The sequence below is a fragment of the Numenius arquata genome, chromosome 20 (genome assembly GCF_964106895.1).
Source record: "Numenius arquata chromosome 20, bNumArq3.hap1.1, whole genome shotgun sequence".
Lineage (NCBI taxonomy): Eukaryota > Metazoa > Chordata > Aves > Charadriiformes > Scolopacidae > Numenius > Numenius arquata.
The window spans coordinates 2076989-2096012 of NC_133595.1; the positions used below are offsets into that span (position 1 = coordinate 2076989).

The 19024-nt window shown below is 48.9% G+C and overlaps 1 protein-coding gene across 4 annotated transcripts in view; it reads left to right on the forward strand.

Moving 5' to 3' along the window:
• Window positions 1-19024, forward strand: part of PAX7 (paired box 7) — a 103862-nt gene that overhangs the window by 67587 nt on the left and 17251 nt on the right. The gene's annotated exons all lie outside the window — the stretch shown is intronic.

Sequence of the window (19024 nt, forward strand, 5' to 3'; positions counted from 1 at the left end):
TAAGTTTACCAGGCAACAGCTACGTCATAAACCCTTGATTTTAAAATCCCTGCTTGAGCTCAGAATAGAGCACCCATGAGCTGACTCTGGGACCTGTGCTCCGAACATCAGCTTGGCTGCCTTCCAAAGGGCCCCCTCCCAGGTTTGATCAGACCGCTGCCAGTTGTGTGTGTGGCTTTTCAGTGCCACATGTGACAGAGAAACAAGCCTCAGCAGTGTAGAGAGGTCAAAGCCTCCATCATTAGCGGGTTGAGAGAGAGCAGAGCTTGCGCTATACATGTTCTATGGGAGAAGACATGTTCTCAGCTGGTGGGCTCCACCGAAATCAGGGGAGATGCCAGGATGTTTGCCACCTGAGAGTACAGCCCACCCTCTCTACCACTATCTTCAGATAAGAATTCTAATTTTCTGTCACCTCGTTAGAGCCTTTAACCTTCTCTTTGATTTACATGATGTAATCTGTTTTCCAACTGCATATTTACTTTTAAGCGGAACAAGGCACATATTGTACGCTGAAAACTAACTTGCAAGGACCTGTATTCATGTGGTGCTTGCCATCCTGGAGGGGTACCAAATGAGTTTTACTTTTGCTCTCAGTCACTTGTGAAATACGGAGACACACGAAGTGCACTACAGCAGTTGTTTCAAGAGCGGCCAGTAACACTATTTAAGACAGGAAGCGCAGAATAATTTGAAACTACAAGGAGAAATTAGGTAGGCATCTGAAATGAAAAGGCTACAACTGTTTAGAGAGGAGTCCAATAAGCAGGGACATCAGAGAGGTATATAGATTTTAAGGTCCAATAGCTTGTGATCTCTCGAGTGTGAAAACAAACATTGAGTGTCAATGGAAAGAGGGAAATTTTGCAGCTTCTCTGAAATGGTATAAAAATCTCACTTCTAGCTTTGAATGGTCATAAGATAGAAAATGTAGAAGTGTGACTGGCATGAGGCTGAATATTGCCTCAAAGAGTGTAATTTGTGGGGGAAATAGGGAGACATCTTTCTGACAAGGGATTTCTAATAGCACTGGGCTTGGGAGATGAGCACATAATATGGAATTCAAAGGCAGACTGCAGGTTAGATGGTCCAGGGCACGTGATTAATTCAGATTATCACAAGTGCAATTTAGCACCCATAGAATAAGTTAAGGATGAGATCCACGTGATAAGCTGCAGAAGCACTAGGCATATACAAGTCCATCATGCAATTTCCATTTCTGTAGCTTCATCATCTACTTACTAGTCCCGCTCACTAAATCAGAGGCTCATTGAAATGACCAGACCAACGCTTTTTCTGTGCTTATCCCTCTCCCAAATTACCCTGCCCCCAGGCTCAAGCTGGGGGAAGATAGAGTCCTGAGCCAATAAGCCCTTTGTATGGGAAAGAGAGGATACATTATCTGGCAGTCCTGAAGAAAAGAGAGCTTTGCACCCCCAAGAAGGGGAGATTCCCATTTTCCTAATGCTTTTAATCATGTGAGGGCCAAGCTATCAGCATATAAATTCTTCTATTTCTTTTGTGCATGGAAAGGCTAACCCAGGTTATTTTATGACTGCTTTATATTTACTTATCTCGCTACCTTCCTGCCTTTCTAAGCCCTCTGCTGTTCCTAGTGGAAGGATGCAAGAAATACTCCTAACAGCATAAATGGGAACTCAGAGAAATGTCCTCTTTTACATAGCAGGGTGGGTAAAAGCTTTGTGAGGTCTCAATATAGGACACTCTGCATAACTTATTTGTGCATAATTCAGCTATTCCATGGCATAACAGGTAAAACCCATCACCCCTCAACCCTCTCATCCTCCTGTCCAGCTATCTGTGGTATCTGGTTGCTCTCTGCAGGGGTAAATACCAACTACAGGGAAGGAGGGAGTTCAGGAGATAGAAAAAAAAGTAAATTGGGAACTTAAAATTATGGCAATTCGTCTGAGCTGCAAACAGACAGTTCTCTGGTTTCCTCCCTTAGCAGCAGCAGGAGGGAGATTTCTTTGCAGTTTAGACAAGGAGGTGGGGGCCAGCCTGGCTGAGAGCTCCCAGCATTTGCCGCCGCTCGCCACGCTATCCAGTTACCCCGGGATTGGGTGTCCCGGCCAGAATCCACCAGACGGGCTCGATGCTGGCAGCTGAAATTCTAGAGGAGAAGCATGGCATTTCCATTCTCACAACAGAGAGAAGGGGATTACGTTTGGCCTCTGCGGCCTTGGTCCCCCCACGCACACACGCACTTTAGTCCTCCCCCTCCTGACAGAAGGAGCAGACACTGCTGAAAATTTTACCCACACTTTGCGTGGGAAATGGCCACATTTTGTCTTGTTTTCCAGCCTTGTACCTGTCCAGCTCTGCTGCTGGATCTCTAAAGCTTTTCCCATGCAGTTTCCCCAGCGTAGAGGCTGTTCTGCCTCTATTCCAGCCCTGAGACTGCCGAGGAGTGAGAGGGTCAGCTGGGAATTTTTGTCTTCAGCTACTTCATCCCATGATGATGAGTTTTTGTGACACTTCATACAAGAGCACTCACTTGGTTGCGCAAAGGATGGTCCTAGGTGATTAAACCACCACCCAGCATGGTCTCTCATGTCATACTCCTTCCTAGACCTTGGTGAGAGTCCGCAGGGTAACCCGAGCAGTGATTTGTGATGGTTTCATGCTGGGACACCCTTTGTAGGAGAGAGATCTTGCTCCGAGTGTTGCCTGTTGAAGAAGGCAAACTTCACAGGCTGCCCAGCTGCAGCCAGATGCGTCGCCTTCCATCTGTCAGGATGCACTGGGTGGCTTCGGCGGGCATGGGTTATCAGAAGGTAGCTCAGTACTGGGGAGACTGAATGTGCAGCAGCGAGGTCCCCGTCGCTCCGTGAAGGTCCTGTGGGTTAGCAGCAGCCGTCACAGGTTCAGCTGGCCTGACTCAGTGCCTCCAGGCTGACGTTAATGCCTGTGTCAAAACTTAGCAAAGATACAGAGACCCAAAGCAAAGTTAAATATGAAGACTGAGTAAGCAGTTAGTGGTCATACAGAGTGTGATTTCTGGCCCTGGAGCTTTGGTCTCATCATTTCTCACAAGAGTGGGTTGTAAACCAAGTGTGTGCGTGGGTAGTTGGGATTTCATAAATACACTGTAAATATTTCCAACTCATTTTTGTCCCACAGAGGAATCATTTCCCTTTTATTTAAGGATATCTGTCAACCTCAGCTAGAAGAAGGCCAGGTACCAAGACAGCCTTAGCCCGGTCGTGCTTCACAGCGGCATTGGGAAGAAACTTTGCATCCATCGGGTTTGAAGCTCAGACCTGCACTAGCCGAGTATCGCCCTTACTGTGGCGGGGGTAAGGCTTGTGAGAAATAGCTCGATATAACAGTAAACTCAGTATTCAGTCCAGATCAGCATCTGACAGCGCTTCCAGAAATGGGTACGCTACAGTGCGGGCTGAGGTGGGAGGAAATTAAGTGAATTAAGCAGCACATTACAAGTCAACATAAAGAGAAAAGTGAGAGAGATGTTTGACTGCACCTCTGCCGTTTGCAATGATGGGAAATTCCCTGGGTGTTTTTCAAACAGCAAAGAAGTAGCGTCATATTGTATTCTGGGCTGCTTTCACCTCTAGCACATCTCTTCTGCCTTTTAAAATGTCTTCATGGTTTTTTAGGAGGATTTTGCCCGCTGCTTTGCTTCCTAAAATTTCTGCTGCCCTTTTAGATCCAGGCCTGTACCTTAAATGTGTCTGACCGTTCACTGTAGCGTGGATGAGGTCTTGCAAGGGTTTATTAAAAGCAAAAGATCATTAGTTTGTTGCAGACGGCCCCTGTCTAGCTGGGGAACGTATTAAGGTATAGTTAAGTCAGGCGCTTCCTATACTTTCATAACGTGTTATTTCTGAGACCTTTGAATCTTTTAACAAACCCACAGGATCACCCAGAGATTAAGACAATTCCAGAAATACGAAGAGCCAAGAGAAACTTGTTCACCATCTCATATTTATTGCTTTAATTTTCTCAGGAATTTCGGTGGCTTTTTTGGCTCCGTGAGCAAATTCATTCCCAGAGTAATGGCAGCATCTGAAGGTTGGAGACAGATTTTACAGTTTCTGGTTTATCACCATTTTTTGATAGTGTTCCTGGAGGGGCACTTGAGGCCCAGGTCAGGCTCTGCCCACAGATTTACACTCTAAACTCAGGGACCTTCTCAGTCTGCAGAACCGTAGCACAGGTTTGGTTTTCCTGACATCGTCCCAGGGCTCCAGTCTCTTCCACCGTCCAGGGTAACGTTTTCCTCAGCCTCACTGGGGTGGGATTAGAGATCATCTGAATCCCTGTCAGGAGCACGCTGATCCTGGCAGAAGCGTGAGAAGAGCCAGCTGAGCCCTTTTTTTAAGGGGAGAAACCTGGCAATTGGGAAGGACACAATGTTAGCTGGCGAGAGGGGAGCCGGCATCGCGGTGTCTGGCTCCAGCGAGACAGAGCTCCTTCCTTCAGTCACACGGATCCCTTCTGTCTGCTTCCTTTTTTTTTTTTTTTCTTTTTTTCCTTTTTTTTTTTTTTTTTTGTCGGAGACACTGTGCCTATAATAAGCATTCAAAATGAGTCTTGCTGGGCCAGGAGAAGGGGAGGGGAAGAAAAAGGGGGAGGAGAGGGTGAGATTTGGGGGGGGAGGGGGAAAGGGAGGAGGGGGTTTAAATAGCAAAGAATTAGAAAAAAAAAATCTGATGCAAATCACTAGTAGAGAGAAAATTATGTGCAATTACCCAAGCGATACTGGGCAGCCGTGCCCACCCCAACCAACAAGATCTCATTAACAAGCAGAAAATAAGATTGAAATGGTGTGTAAAAGAGCTGAAAAATGAATTTGAATGCTGCATTTGTCCACAATTACCCCCTCGTTCACACATATTTTATTGCAATTTTTTTATTATTCTTAATCTTTCCATCCCTCAAAGCAGATTGGGAACATCCTGGCATTACAGTTGCTGAGGGAGGAAGCATTAAGGATTCCCCGTTTCCCTGAAAGGAGACCCTTCTCTCGCTCGAATTTTAAAGGGTTGGTTTTGGATGGATAAGGATTCATTTCTCCGGCTTATCTTAGTGTAGGAACATGTTCTTCTAATATTCTTTAACCTCTGCCGCTCTTGGGTGCCACCCCACACGAGGGGTTTTTTTTAACCTTGCCTCCTGGGTTCCTCTACCTCCTTTTCCATCACTCCTTCCCCTTTCTCTTAACCTCCTTTTCCACTCCTGCTTTTTTTTTCCTTGTGGTCTCTGTTCTTTTCCCTCCGGACTGCCTCCTCCGCATTCCCCCTGCAGCCCCGTCTCTCTAGAGAACCGTGATTCCCTCAAACGAAGTATCTGCCCTTCAGGAAGTGGCGGCTGTCCCTTTCCTGAGTCACAATTATTCCTCGCACCCTGGTTCTTTCTCAGGGAGCGGTCTCCAGCCTCCCCACGACCTTGTGGCAAATGGCACGCAGGATTTTTGGAGGAGGAGGAGGAGGTGAACACGTGCTAAAATCCGTGTCCTTTTTTTTTTTTTTTTTGCCAGGGGAATGGAAAGGGGGGCAATGGGAGCTCCAGGTTTCTCTCTGGGAGAAACTGGCTCTGCTGAGACTGCGTTGGTGTTTTCTCTTGCTTGGTGTCAAATGCAGCTCCATCTCTCTCAACTTTTAACCTGTGTGTCCCAGGAAAGCTGGTAGTTTTTCCACTAAAGTTTCTTTCTTTCTTTCTTTCTTTTTTTTTTTTTTTTTTTTTTTTTATTTAACCAAACAAAGCCCATCTGCTCTTGTCAATTAGGCGCCTCTGCTCCCAGCAACGGGAAAAGGGGAGAATGGAACATTTTTCTCGTGTGAAAATGGATCCGTATTTATTTGCCTGATTCCTAATGACTCTGTTTCTGCGAGCAAAGGAGTCGGGTGGGAAGGGGGAAATTCCGATCTGAGGGGTTAAATCGCTTTCTGTCAATCTTGTGGTTTCATAGCTTTCCTCGATTGATTGGGATGCTCAGGTCCTATTGAAAACTGATCAGAAACAAATAAGGCAGCATCTTATCGCCTTAACCCCAACTCTGGGTGGCACCGATTTGGTTTGTTTCTTATGTGATTTCCACGCCAGACATTGTTCTCTCTGTGTATTACTGCGATATTAAAATATTAGAAGCACTGAAGGATTTCAGAGCAGTTGGTTCCTGAGCCTTGAAGTTGATAGGCGTTTTGTCATTACCTTTGGTGGGTCCAGGATCAACCCCTGCGGTACTGCAGTATTTGTAAACTCAAGTATCAGAAATAGATAATTGGGGAAGGGGAATAAGGAGAAAATAGGAGGAGAAATACAGGAGAAAAAACCTGAGGAGAATGACAAGACCAGTGACAGCAGGAAGAAGAAATGCAGGGAGGTGTGAAAGTGTCTGATAAGCCCTCAGATGTCAGAGCAGGGAGCACTTATTTAAGACACCCAGGGCTAAGACGTGGAAATCTGTACCCAAAAATCTTTAAATATCCCTTCCCACCCAGACCTCGCTGCCTGCTGATGGGGTGGTGGGAGCAAAGCTGAAGCTGGGTGGGTGGAAGAGGCGTCGCAGAGGCTGTAATTCCTGCTGGAATCTGGACAGGACTGGTGAAACAGCCCAAAACACCTCTCCTCTGGGTCCCATCTCTTTTCCACACCAGGGAGTGTAAGAGGGACTTGGCCGGCAGACACAGACTTGGAGAATTCAAATGCAGGATTTGCCCTGCTTTATGATTAATAAGGGAACTCGAGACAAGGCAGGCAGGGCAGATAGAGAAAATGAGAGATTAGCAATTAATACAGCATCCAGCCTGGTGACAGGCATTTCTCAGCGACCTCTGGCATTCGGAGGCGAGTGTTTCGCCGCGTGGCTCGAAGAGCTGCAATAACCCAGGGACTGGGGAGCTGGTGCTGAGCTGCCAGAGGAATCAAGGGACCGCAGCGGGGAAAGGCAGCCCTGGAATGAGGGATGTGAGATAGAGGGGAAGCTTAAAAGGGAGGAATGCAGTAAAAGGAATAATTAGGATTCAGAGGCAGGGGCATGCATGCGTGCTCTTGCACGCCTGTATGCACAAGGGCATCGATGTCCTGCGTGCACATTCTGTGTGTGCACACCAGTGTGTGTGCCCAGGCTTTGTGTGTGCCTGTTAAAATCTAACAGGGATGGACAGCTGTGCTCCAGCTGTGCCCTGGCTGTGAAAACCCACGTAGGATAGGAAAAATCTCCAGCAACGTCCTTTGCAATGGATCAGGCGCTAACCCCAACCTGCCCCCTTCTTTTTTCCCACAAAGAGGGGTTGTGGAAAGTGTGTTAACTTCAGTGGGTGTGAGAGAACAGCGGAGATACGGTGCTGGGAGGGGAGGTGGGAGCGTGTTGCAGGTATCCGCAGGTCCATGGCTCTCCTCCTGAGCCTCAGCCTGCCCCAGCTCAGGAAACGCTGTGCTGAAGGGTGGACGCAGGGTTGTGCGTTGCTCACATAGTTCCGTGTTAGGGGAATATGCCGTGACCTCCAGCTTTCCCAGGGCTGATGGATGCATTTTGAAAGGGGTCATTATACAGAACGCTTTATTTTCTGTTTGCTCCGCCATCTACGTGTGCTAATGACAGCGGAAGCATGCCTTCCCTCCCATCCCAAAGCCAGCCAGCTGCTGGCATCACTGATGGACGGATCGCAGCATCTTGGGGCAAAGGCTGCAAGCAGGACGTGTGGGGCTGAGAGGACAGGGAAGGACTTGGGGGGGCTGTGTCCCTCTCTGGAGCATCCCGGAGGGTTGCTTGGAAGAGCTGTTGGGCACGAAGCATCAGGAGGGGCTGATATGGGGAAGCTATGGGGGAGATGTATCCTAAAGGGATGCTGTTCTGGTCTTTTGTGAGAGGTGGAAGGGAGTTTAGGTATTGCTTCCACTTGCAGAGCATTTGTCTTGCCGGCTTTCTTGATGCACCTTGTGCAGAGGGGGGGCAATATATGGCCGTGCAATACGTGCTTTAGCAGTTTGGGGTTACAGGGCTGTGCGGGGGCTTCTGTAGTGTACGGGGAGCATGGGAAGAGCAAAGGAGAGGAGATAGAGCTGCACGGGCAACAGATCAATAACGGGGGGCTATCAGATTGTTGGGGGGCTATCAGATTGTTGGGGGGGCATGCCACACGGGGGCTTCTGCCTCGCACAGTGGTGGCGGCGAGGGAAGATGGCAACGGGTGCAGCGAGGCCTCCTGCTGCAAGATGCTGCCTCTCGCCTCCGTCAGACAGGCGTGCACGAGATCAATTTACAGCGGGGGCTGAAGATCAGAAATCCTAGCAGGGTCCGGGGGGTGTGAGTGGTAAATTGATCAAAGGTGCAGAGGGTCTTAGCTCGCTGCAGTAAGCTGGAGTCAGCCCTTAAGCCTATCCAGTTTGGAGATGAGGGGGATCTTATTTCAGGGAATAAGTACCTGAAAGGGAATCGTGAGCCACACAGGGAAAAGGGTGGGGAGCTGCTCGCCAAGCAGATATAGGAAAATCACAGGGACTGGCTTAAGAGATTGAAGGGAAAAAGGCAAGGCTGAGACCAAGGGGGTTGTTTTGGGGTAGGAATTCACCCAGCGAGCCAGCGCGGAGCTGAAAGAGGGATATCTGAGCAGCCCATGGCAGTGGGAGCTCTCACCACGACTCTTGCTTCAGTGCAAAGCTTGGTCTGGGACCCACTGATGCATGGGGCCAAGCCTGGGTTGAGGCAGGCCCTGTGGGGAGCTCCCCTCTTAGTTTGTGGGAATGGGAAGTATCTGCGCTGCCGCTTGCCCCACACCTCCCTTCGGCTGCCCTCTTGGAGGGATGGGGAATGGGGAAGAGGGAAAGGAAAGGCTGCTCTTGTCTGTCTTTCCTCTGGGATCCAGAGCGGCAGAGAGAGCCCCTCACAGCCTCCTCTCTCCCTGTCTCTCTCCCAGCTTTTCTTCTCCCTCTCCCTTCCCTTCTTCCTCCCTCTCCTCTCTCCTTCCATTTGATGTGGAGGAGAGCTGTCTGCCACTCGCGCGTCTGTACCGAGAAGGGATCAGAAGTTTCAGCGAGCGCTCGGCGTCTCTCCTTTGATCCATGTCCTGAGGCCTGCTTGACAGTGAAAAAAAGCATGGAGACAAAACGACTCAGTCAAAGTGATTCCTGACAACTGTCTCCATGAGATAAGGAAGCTCTCTGTGTCTTGGTTTTTTTTTTTTTTTTTTTTTTTAATACCGCCTCTCCGTTTCCATAAGAAGCGGAGTCACTTTAAACCAGAAGAGCCAGCCAACAGCCAAGCTGCATAGAGAACAGCCGAGCAGAGAGCGCCTGGCTGAGCTTTATCATGTTTCCTGTCTCCCTTTCCATTCCTTTCCCCCTCTTTTTTTCTTTTTCTTTTTTTTTTTTAATAAAATCCCCTCATTTTCCCATTTTTCTTTCCCTCCTTTCTATACGCTGCGTTACCCTGCCGCTTTACCCCAACGCCGCCTCTAATTATGCAGTTGCAGAGAAAGCCCAGCGCATTTGCAGGTGGCCGGGACATTATTCAGCTCAATCCCAACCACAGGGAAATGCCTGCCGTCCCCGCAAGGGGCTGGGGGGCGAGAGAAAGCCCCGTACCTTATCTGACAATACCCAATCCTTTTAGGGATCGGCAGCAGGTCTCATTAATAATGAGGCATTATGCACCGCTGGCCACTTAAGTGGTCCTTAGAGCTGTTCCCCTGCTGCTGAGCCCCAGATTTTTTTATTATTGTTTTATTTTTTCTTGCCTAGTTCATGGCACTTACGCAGGGAAGTGTCGTGTCCCCCGCCCCCCTTTCCCTTCTCGCCTCCGGGTTGCTTGCAGGAATGAGTTTGCAAGGGCTCAGCAACACTAATCCTCACTGGAGGATGCAGGACTTGGCGTGCGGGTTGGCACATGGAGAAGCAGGATACACGCCTTGGAAGGAGACTGTGCTTGCAGCTGGGCTGTCAGGGGGTCCCCAAACACATGGGGACAAACGCGATGCGTTGTCACCCTTTGGGGTGACAGAGCCCTGGAACAGGCTGCCCAGAGAGGGTGTGGAGTCTCCTTCTTTGGAGATATTCAAACCCCCCCAGACGCGTTCCTGTCCAACCTGCTCTGGGTGACCCTACTTTGGCAGGGGGCTGGACTAGATGATCTCTGAAGGTCATAGAATCATAGAGTGCTTAGGGTTGGAAGAAAGCTTAAAGATCATCAAGTTCCAGCCCTTCTGTGAAAGGGACAGGGAGGTGGCCTCATAGACCATGATGCTGAGGGCAACCTGGCTTGGACACACGAGGCAGGACCACTTAATCCAGGTGAGGAGCCAGGGGGAAGCAGAGGTGGCTTGGCTCACCCTGCTCCTGCGCTTCCCCATCCTCAACTTCAAAAAGCTGGAGGGGACTTGGGGTCTGGCTGAGGTGACAAAGCTTGGCTTAGGAGCTGGCCTAGAGAGGGGTAGGTGGCTTAGTGATCCCTGGCAGGATGAGGTGATGGGGACAGGGATCAGAGTTTGTCCCAGCGGCGCGGAGCCTCTTTGCCAGGGAGTTCCTCTTCCCCTCCGCTCGCCGTAATTAGGCTATTGTTGTAGCGTCTGCTCCGAAGTCAAACTCCATTAACATGCAGGATGGGGGGTGGAGGGGAGCGAGGGGGGACACACGGAGGGAGAGATTCCCTTCCCCCCAGAACTGCGCTGTGCTGCGCTGATAAACAGTAAATATCGGGGAACAGGATTTCCACATTATCTGAGCGCGGCAGAAAATCAAAATTTCAGTCTAAATCCGAGGAGACGAGGCTCATAAGCTCCTCCAGCTGATACAGACGCCGAGCCCAGCCGGCAAGGCTCAGGAGGCACAAAATAACATTTTTTTCATTCAAACAAAAAAAAAAAAAAGGAAGAAAAGAAAGAAAAAAAGAATGAATGAGAGGGGGAAAAGCAAGAAATATTTGGGGGCTGACTGCAAGGAGGGGGGAAGAAAAGGTGGTGCAAAGCAGAGCATTGTCTGATGTTGCAGCCCTTTTCTGATGAGGAAATAAATACCCGGGTGGGTTGGGGAGGGGGTTGGACACTGCCCATCCAATGAACTTTCCAATCGGTGGCTCTGGCTCAGCAGAGTGTTGCTTGGGGATCGACCTGTAGGACACTAACAGCTGCTGGAGGATGATGGCAAACCTTTAATTAGCGATTAGAGTGCGCAGCTGAGCACAAATCCAGCCCCGAATTAGGAGCCACATGGGGTCTCCCCGACCCTAAAAGCCAACACCGGATTCAGCAGCACTGTCAGGAGCACGGGTCTGCCAGCTCTAATGAAGCTCGGGGCCACGCGTGCTGCTAATAGCATCTCCGTGCCCTGCTCTCCGGCCTGGCAGACAGGGCAGGAGCCACTCCATGTGGCCACCAACTCCTGCTGTGGGACTCGCATGCTGCAGCGAGGAGGAGGCGATGCCCAGGCTGCCTGGGAACCGCTTCTCGAGGAGGCCACAGGGCTCCCTAAAAATGAGCAGCAGCGATGAGAGCAGGTCAGCCAAGCAGGAGAGCCGGGCTGGAGGTGGCCACTGGTATCGCAGGGAAAAAGGGACACGCTTCTGCCTACTTCTAAAGGAATTTGCTCCTTCCTAGTTTGTGGCGTGGTTTCACGGTGATTTCTGCTCTCCCAGGGAGGAAGGTGGTTTCAGCGCCAGATAGGGCTGGTATTCCTGGGACGTTTGGTTCAGCTACTTGCTGTGTCCCAGACATTTTTGCATCCTTGGCTGGATCCGTGCTCTGTTTCCTGATTTTGCCTACGTAAACTTCATAAAAGCCTTGCTCGCTGCAGAATCTGTAGCTCCAGGTTTTTCGCCCAAGGGAATGCACGTTTCTGTACAACACCAGAGGCTTTGAGCTCTCCCTGAGGCTTTTAGTCACCGCTGCTCGGAGCAATGGAGAAGAAAAAGCAGGGACCAGCTGCAGAAAGTGTTTTCTTGGTTTCTGTAGCAGCCACTTCTGTCCTTCTGCTCCTGTCCCCGGGCCACAGGCTCATAACTCAGAACGCAAATAAATTCCTCCCTCTGACCTGCTTCCTTAGCTCTTAGTCTCTGCCCGGCGCCCAGGAATGTCCATTCTCCTTTCCCTACTTCATTTCTATGCCCATCTGTAAAGTGGCATCTTTCATGCAAAGAATTTTTTGGGTCTGTGTTCCACCTCCAGCAGGTTTCTAGTATAAACTCTGTCCCTACCATATAGATCCAGGGGACGCCAGCGGAACCGAACCCCCAATATTTAGATTTCTCACAGACAAGACTTAAGGTTCTCAGTAACTTTAAATGCTTGAGTGACTTCTGCTGCCAAGGGAAGGAAGGGTTTTTATTTCAGATGAGGAGGAAGCAGGTTTAACAGATGCCTGTTGGGAACATCGGAGCCTTTCGGACTGGCAAACTGACTTGCACTTGTTAAAGTATGGGAACTTATAGGGTGCTGCCACTGGCGTAGGATGTCCCAAGCCCTTTGCTCCATTCGCTCAGATCTTGCTCTGTCCCATTCTCTCTTCTCTTCAGTATTGCTGTAGGTGGAAAGGGCTGGTTTTCCTGAAGAATTTGTCCTTTCCCTTCTCACAGGTGTTTACACAGACACCCCAGAAGTCCTAGAAGTGAAACTCTGAAAGTCAGAACTCGGGTGGCATCTTTCTGATCACATCATCTGGGTCTGAAGTCAATGCTACCAGAGCGGCCGAGCCCTTTCACATCAGCTTAGAATCTGTTCATGCATTTTAAAGAGCAAGTGCCCCACCTCTCTTTAAAAATTAAGATCTTAATCCTGTACCTTAAGATTGGTATTTCAAAATCCCCTGGCATGCATGCAGGGCTTTCTTCTGCTGTTTAGCAGAATTAGCATTGCCTTAGGTTTGCTGTTTGAACGGTCGTCAGCACAGAGTTTTGGCCTCCATTAACTACAAGAAAGGATGATCTAACACTGAAACATGTGCTGGGCTGCTAATCAGCACGCGCTGATGTATCAAGTATATCTCACCCAACACAAACCCCATCCAGGAGATATAGAGGAAGGCATGGGCATATTTGATTCTAAATATCTCCAGTGTCTTTTACTATCCAGCCTCTTTTACCATCCAGCCTCTTTTACCTACAGCACTGAGCCGCAGACAGCTCTTGCTCTTGGCCTGTTGGCCAACCCACTGCGTGCCTTGGTTTTTCCCATCGTGTCCACGTCATTACACCAGAAGATTGCCAGTCCCCCCATCAGCTCCACCATCTACAGCCTCTTCCTCCTTCCCCCACCACTCGTAAGCCAGCTCCCGTGTCTCTCCTTGCCTGTTCCCCTTGCTTTATTTCACCCGGGGGCTCAGAGCTGCCGTCCCTGCAAGAGGGTTTCTCAAACCACTCAAGGCTTGTCTGGAGGGCGAGAGGTCAAGCACTAGCAAGTGTTTCCGTTTAGTTCCAGATACCAGCCTGACAGGTGGGTGCCTCTTGATTAATTCCCAGCTCCCCTAAATGCTCCCGTCATCGTGTGCTGTGGTCCCGTTCAAAACTAGGCAAGGTTGGGGGGGAAAAGAGGAGAATATTGGAATGCATTAGGCTCCCTCCATTCAGGCTCTTGCAATGGGACCGTGGCCTGGAACAGCTGCAGATCTTCACCTCCAGCACTCGTCGCAGTGACAGTACTTTCAAGTAAAGATGTGTGCGTAGAAAGTACAGTCAGAAACCTTCAAAGACCCCGGTTCTCCTCGTTTGGCTGCTGTGGTGTAGTTCTGAACTAACCGCCTCTTCTTGCTAATCTACAGCGATGCAAATGTCCAGCTGAGGTTGATAAGGTCCAGGAAAATAAGGATTTGGGATGAAGGGAGCATCCTCATCGTCTGAGCTGACTTGAGCCTTTGGAGGTGGGCTCTGGCGAGGTTTGTGAGCTCTGTGTGGTGCAAAGCCTGGCTGCTGCGAAGTGTGTCAGCTTGCGTTGGTTCCTGACCACTAACAGCTCTGGTAGCACGATTTCCGGAATCTTGAAGGCAGCGTGGTCACGCTGTGGAGATTCTCCCTTTCAGACTGTTGTCATTTAAAGGTAACAAAGAGAGAATATGACCCAAATTCATTCCTCTTAACTAACACACGTCCATCAGAGGTCAGTCATCTTATATGCTCTATATGATGACTGCAGAGAGATGGGGATCTTCAGAAAATGAGTCACACCTCAGAAAAGCTGAATCACTCTTTGTTGCGCCATGGACTATGGAGATACTTATTTTGTCCTTATTGGAACAGGTCTTTTGCTAGAGCCCAAGTTGAAGGAGTTCTCTTTCCCTTTTTTTCTCTCTCTCCATCTTTCACACACGGGTTTATAACTCTGTCTGGAAACGCTGGAAGTCTCATCTCTGCACACATCCACGCTGGAGAAATTCCCAAGGTTTACGTAGCTGAGTGACTTTCAGAGAGCAGGTAAATCCCATTTACCCAGTCAATGCTCTGCAAGGTCCTGCCAAAGGTTTCAGTGGAAGAGCTCAAGCACGGGACGGTGGTTTAATGTCTGTGTGCAAACTTGCAGCGTTGCCCAGCCCTGGCAAACTACTGACTCCTGTCTGCAGCGGTTTCCCCATCCATGGGGAGCATCCAGGAGTTAACGTGGATGCACCGTGCAGGAATGCGGAGAGGCTAAAATCACAAAGGGCTACAAAACACAATGAAGAACAGGGAAGGATAAATCCAGCATCCTATAGGTGTTACAGCCCCATGAGCAGCCAAGCATCCAGCAGTGCTGAGGTCCTAGGGAAAGCAGCCAATACCTGAGCGCTATTTTTTTTTTATTATTATTTAAAAAAACCTCCCAACTTATTAAAATTTTGCCCGGCTGCATCTCTTGCTTATTCAAATACTGCCAATTTCCGTGGATCTCATATCAGCTCCCAGCATCTCCCAGCCTCAGTGCTTGGGTTATATGGGAAGAGAGAGAGAGAGAGGGAAAAAAAATTGCAAGCAAAATAAAAGCCGCTATCTGACAGAATCTCTCCTGGGGATCTCAGTTATTAAAAAAAAAAAAAAAAAAAAAAAGGAATCATTTTTCTCTTAGCTGGTGTTTGTTGAATGTGCAGGAGCCATAGGCAAATTTTTGCTAATTTTGTGCATGCTTTTATCATACTGGTGATTCACTGGCAGCTTTATCCTCCGATAAGTGGATTAGTTGTTGAGCTAAACAAAAAGGTGTTTGACAACCAGGAAGCTCTAAAGAACATATTTGTTTTCCAAATAATGGAGCTGTGTTTGTTGCTCAGTGCAGTGTGGGGTGTTGTTGTGCATTTCATTAGCCGAAAGGAAAGGCCTCAAAGCTTTTCTCCCTTCCACAAGGCTGTGGCTCAGGAGGAACCTCTCCCTCCTACCAGTGGCAGGTTACTTTATTTTATTTTTATTTGCTTTGGTCTAGTAGCTTGGCCCCGGAGTGATGCTGATTAGGGAGGGGCTAATAAGCTGTGTCGGTGTGAGAGCGTGGCATCTTTTGGCGGTGGGGCCGGGCACACGCCGGCTTCATTGGGGGGTAATTATCACAGGTCTGCTGGATGGTTAGCAGAGCCCTATGGCTCCCAATTAGACCCAGACTTGTAGGGTTGGGAGCTAAACTGAGGGCACAGAGAGATAAATTGACCGAGTGGAAGAGAACAGGGCTAAAATAATGAGCTTAACTTTATCTAAGACTTTCATCTTAATATCTGAGCATCTCATCATCCTGGGCTGTGTTTCTCCTCGCGGTACCACGGGGAAGGTTGTTATTGCCAAGGCCAAGAATGAAGGCACAGGGTTTTTATCCTGCTTAAATTTAAGGTAGGAACCTGAGACTCTGTCAGGGCCCTTTGCTAGCCCAAAAGGCCTTCTCTGGAAAAGTGCTCCATCCTTGGTAATTCCGTATTTGTATCAGTTGCATGTTTATTTTCAGTTCCTTAGAGTCCTCCCTTCCTCCCTCCCCACTCGGACACCCCCAGCCCTTTGCCCGTATTAGCCAAGTGCCTGGGAGCCGATGGGAAGCTTTCCCTGAGGGCTGCCAAGAGCTTGGTGACAATCAGAGTGGTTGGGGCCATGCTCTGCCCGGTGCAGTGTCCTCTCCGAGAGCCACCATGAGCAGACTCCTCATGAGGATGAAGAGCAGGGCACTTCCCTGGCCTCTCGCTATTTTCAGCTCAGGGGATTTCCGTAAGAAAGGTGGTTTGTCTGGTAATCCTCAGTGGACCTTTCTTCCAAGCACTTATCCAAGCTCCTCGTCGATCCACGCAGCTTTAGCAGCCATTGTTTCTGGTGGCAAGGAGTCCCACAGGTTGACTCTCCACCGAGTGAAGCACCGCTTCGCTTGCTTCGGGTTTCACCCCTACTGCACTCATCCGAGAGCTCGTACTGGAAGGGATGGTGAATACTCTACTGATATTCACCCCCTCGGTGTCATTCGAGATTTCTTAGGCTGCCATCAAACCCCCAGAGCACCAGGGGAGGTGCTGATGGATTCCAGCCCACCTACACCAGCGATGCTGATGGTGCAGTAGGTTTTGTTCCCCCCTTTACTTGGGCCACGGCGGTTTCACGGTGAGGCCCTTGGAAGGAACGATGGGGGTTTGTAGAAGTGCATTTTGTGCTTGGGCGAGGGTTGGAGGCACCGGCTCAGGCTTATAAATCTCTGTGGATGCTACTGATAGCAGTGGGAGATGCGTCTCCTGTGGAAACGAAGCATCTTTTTGCATCCTGATGGCAAACCATGTGTTCTCCGGTGTCCTTTTGAAATATAGACAACCTTGGTGATAAGAAGAACTTAATCCCAGTGCTTGAAACAGATAGCTCCATCCCTCCTGACATTTTTAGGAGCCCACAGAGATGGAAGGATAGTCATTCCACGCCATTTCCATCCCCTCAGCTTTACTCACACGATGGCCGGACGTGAATCCGGTAAAGCTTGTTTTCCCTTGGCAAAGGGCTAAAAGCAACGTCCCTTTTCCCCGAGAGCCACCAGCAGCCCCTGGCTGGGAGGGTGAGATGAAGAGGGAGCGAATGCGGTGCCATGAGAAAGGGGGGAGGACTGTGAGCAGATCTGCAGTCGCTAGCAATTCCTCTCTCGGCTCTGGCATGGATGAAACAGGGGGGAGGGAGGGAAGAAAGGGGGGGGGAAACGGCAGTGGAAGAGCGAAAGGTCCCCAGCTGGCTGTTAGTGGCATCTGCACTCAGAGTACAGACTCCAGCTGAGAGCTATTTCACTATTTATTTACATGTAATTATTGCTATGAGGTGCAGATATTAACACTGTCAAGAGCAATTTGCCCTGACATTTTTCACTTGCTCTGTTCCCTGACGTTTTGGGTTTGGTGGGATTTTTTTTCTCTCTCTCTCTCTCTCTCTTCCTCGCGCTGCTTCAGTTTTGGCGGCGCAGGGACCAGGCTTTTTAATCCAGCGCCCTTCGCAACTCATTAAACTTTGAAATTTAATTTTGTCCGGAGAGGAGCCGGGGCGCGGGGAGCGTCTCCCACCTCCCTCTCCCCACGCTCTCGTGCCCGCCACCCATCTACAGCAGTTCAAGCATTTCCACTCTAAACAAACCAAATTTACCGGTTGCCGCGTTTTCAATTGGAATGCAATCTCCAGCATTAACCTTTGCTTTCGACGCTGCATTTAAAACACACAGAAAGGTGCCCAACCATTTATTAGGGGGAGAGTTTGAAAGTGCACGTAGAGAAAGCAAATGCAGAAAAAATATAGTTTTTTTCCTTTGAACCAGTGCCCACACCAGCACAGAAATCGTAACCCATTTCAAAAGATGGGCTAGAACCAGTGACTGTTTCCTACTTCTTTAAGCCCAATTTTTTTTTCCCTTCTCTTCGCTCCGCTCCTGCCTAAACCATCTGATTTCAATAGCTGGTGACACTTTAAATTAAGACTTCCGGCCTACGCTCCAGCCCTGATTTAATGAGACAGTTGTTGTATGTCATCTAATAAATACCAATTGTGCATTAGAACTTATTTGCCAAGCAGGAGCAGTGACGTGACAGGCACAGCTCACCGCCGCCCGCTATTTTTTTTCCCCAGCCAATATGGTGCTTGTAATCATTTAGCATTTGTTTAATCCACAATAGAGACCATATTCCTCCCCGGCGGAGCTCAATGATTCACACTCGTGTTTTATAACCCAGAAGGAAAAAGCTAGGTGTGTGCTGGGGACTGTGCCGGGGGGCGAGAGGGGGGTTGGCTGTGTTTCTGGAAGGAGTGGATGCCGAGGACTTCTTCAGTGCCTGTGAATGCTCAATTTTTGGAAGGGATTAATTAACAATTCCCATTCCTCCCTTTTATCTGCAGCATCTTAGTCCCTTTTTTTCATTCTTAGGGTTGGACCAGACTTGGCTTCTACTCTCTTGACTTTGCAGGAGAAAAGATTTGGGAATCTGGTGCCTCCCCCTCTTTCTTTTGCTTCTGGGTTTGCTTTCTTGGGATGGGAGTAGAAAGAGAGACAGGACCAAGGGGAGATGGTCAGTCCCCAGACCTGAAATATCCAGCGTTTTGGGGCTTTTGGATTTTGTTTCTTTTCTTTTGGGTGCAGGGTCTTGCGCAGTGGGACACGCTCCTTGACTGCAGCACTTCGGTGTCATGCAACAGAAATAAATAGCAATAGGAAGGGCTTCAGTTACAAACCACCGCGTCCTGTCGTGTATCCGTAACGTGCTTCCCCTGCAGCGCGAAGGATAACTGAGATCCCTACGGATGAGGGGACGGGTCGCTGGGACATTCTGGAAAAAACAAAATGGTTTCATTTCATTCAGCGCTCTCTGGAGAGTTTATTTCTCTCTCTTTATAAACAAAAGGACAAAAATGTTGCAACCGGATATTTTATTTTCAATATCTTTTTGTTACAAATTGCAGAGGTTTTACTTCATTTTGATCTTTCCATCAAAAGTTTGTATTTTCACTTGTATCCCTCACCCATTTCCTTTCCGTTCTCATTTATGCTATTTGAAAGGCTTTCTTTCATCAAAAAGAAAATGTTGTTTATCTTTTTCATAACATTTATTCATCACCTGTCGACTCTTTGTAAACCTTTTATAGGGGGAATCGTAATATAAT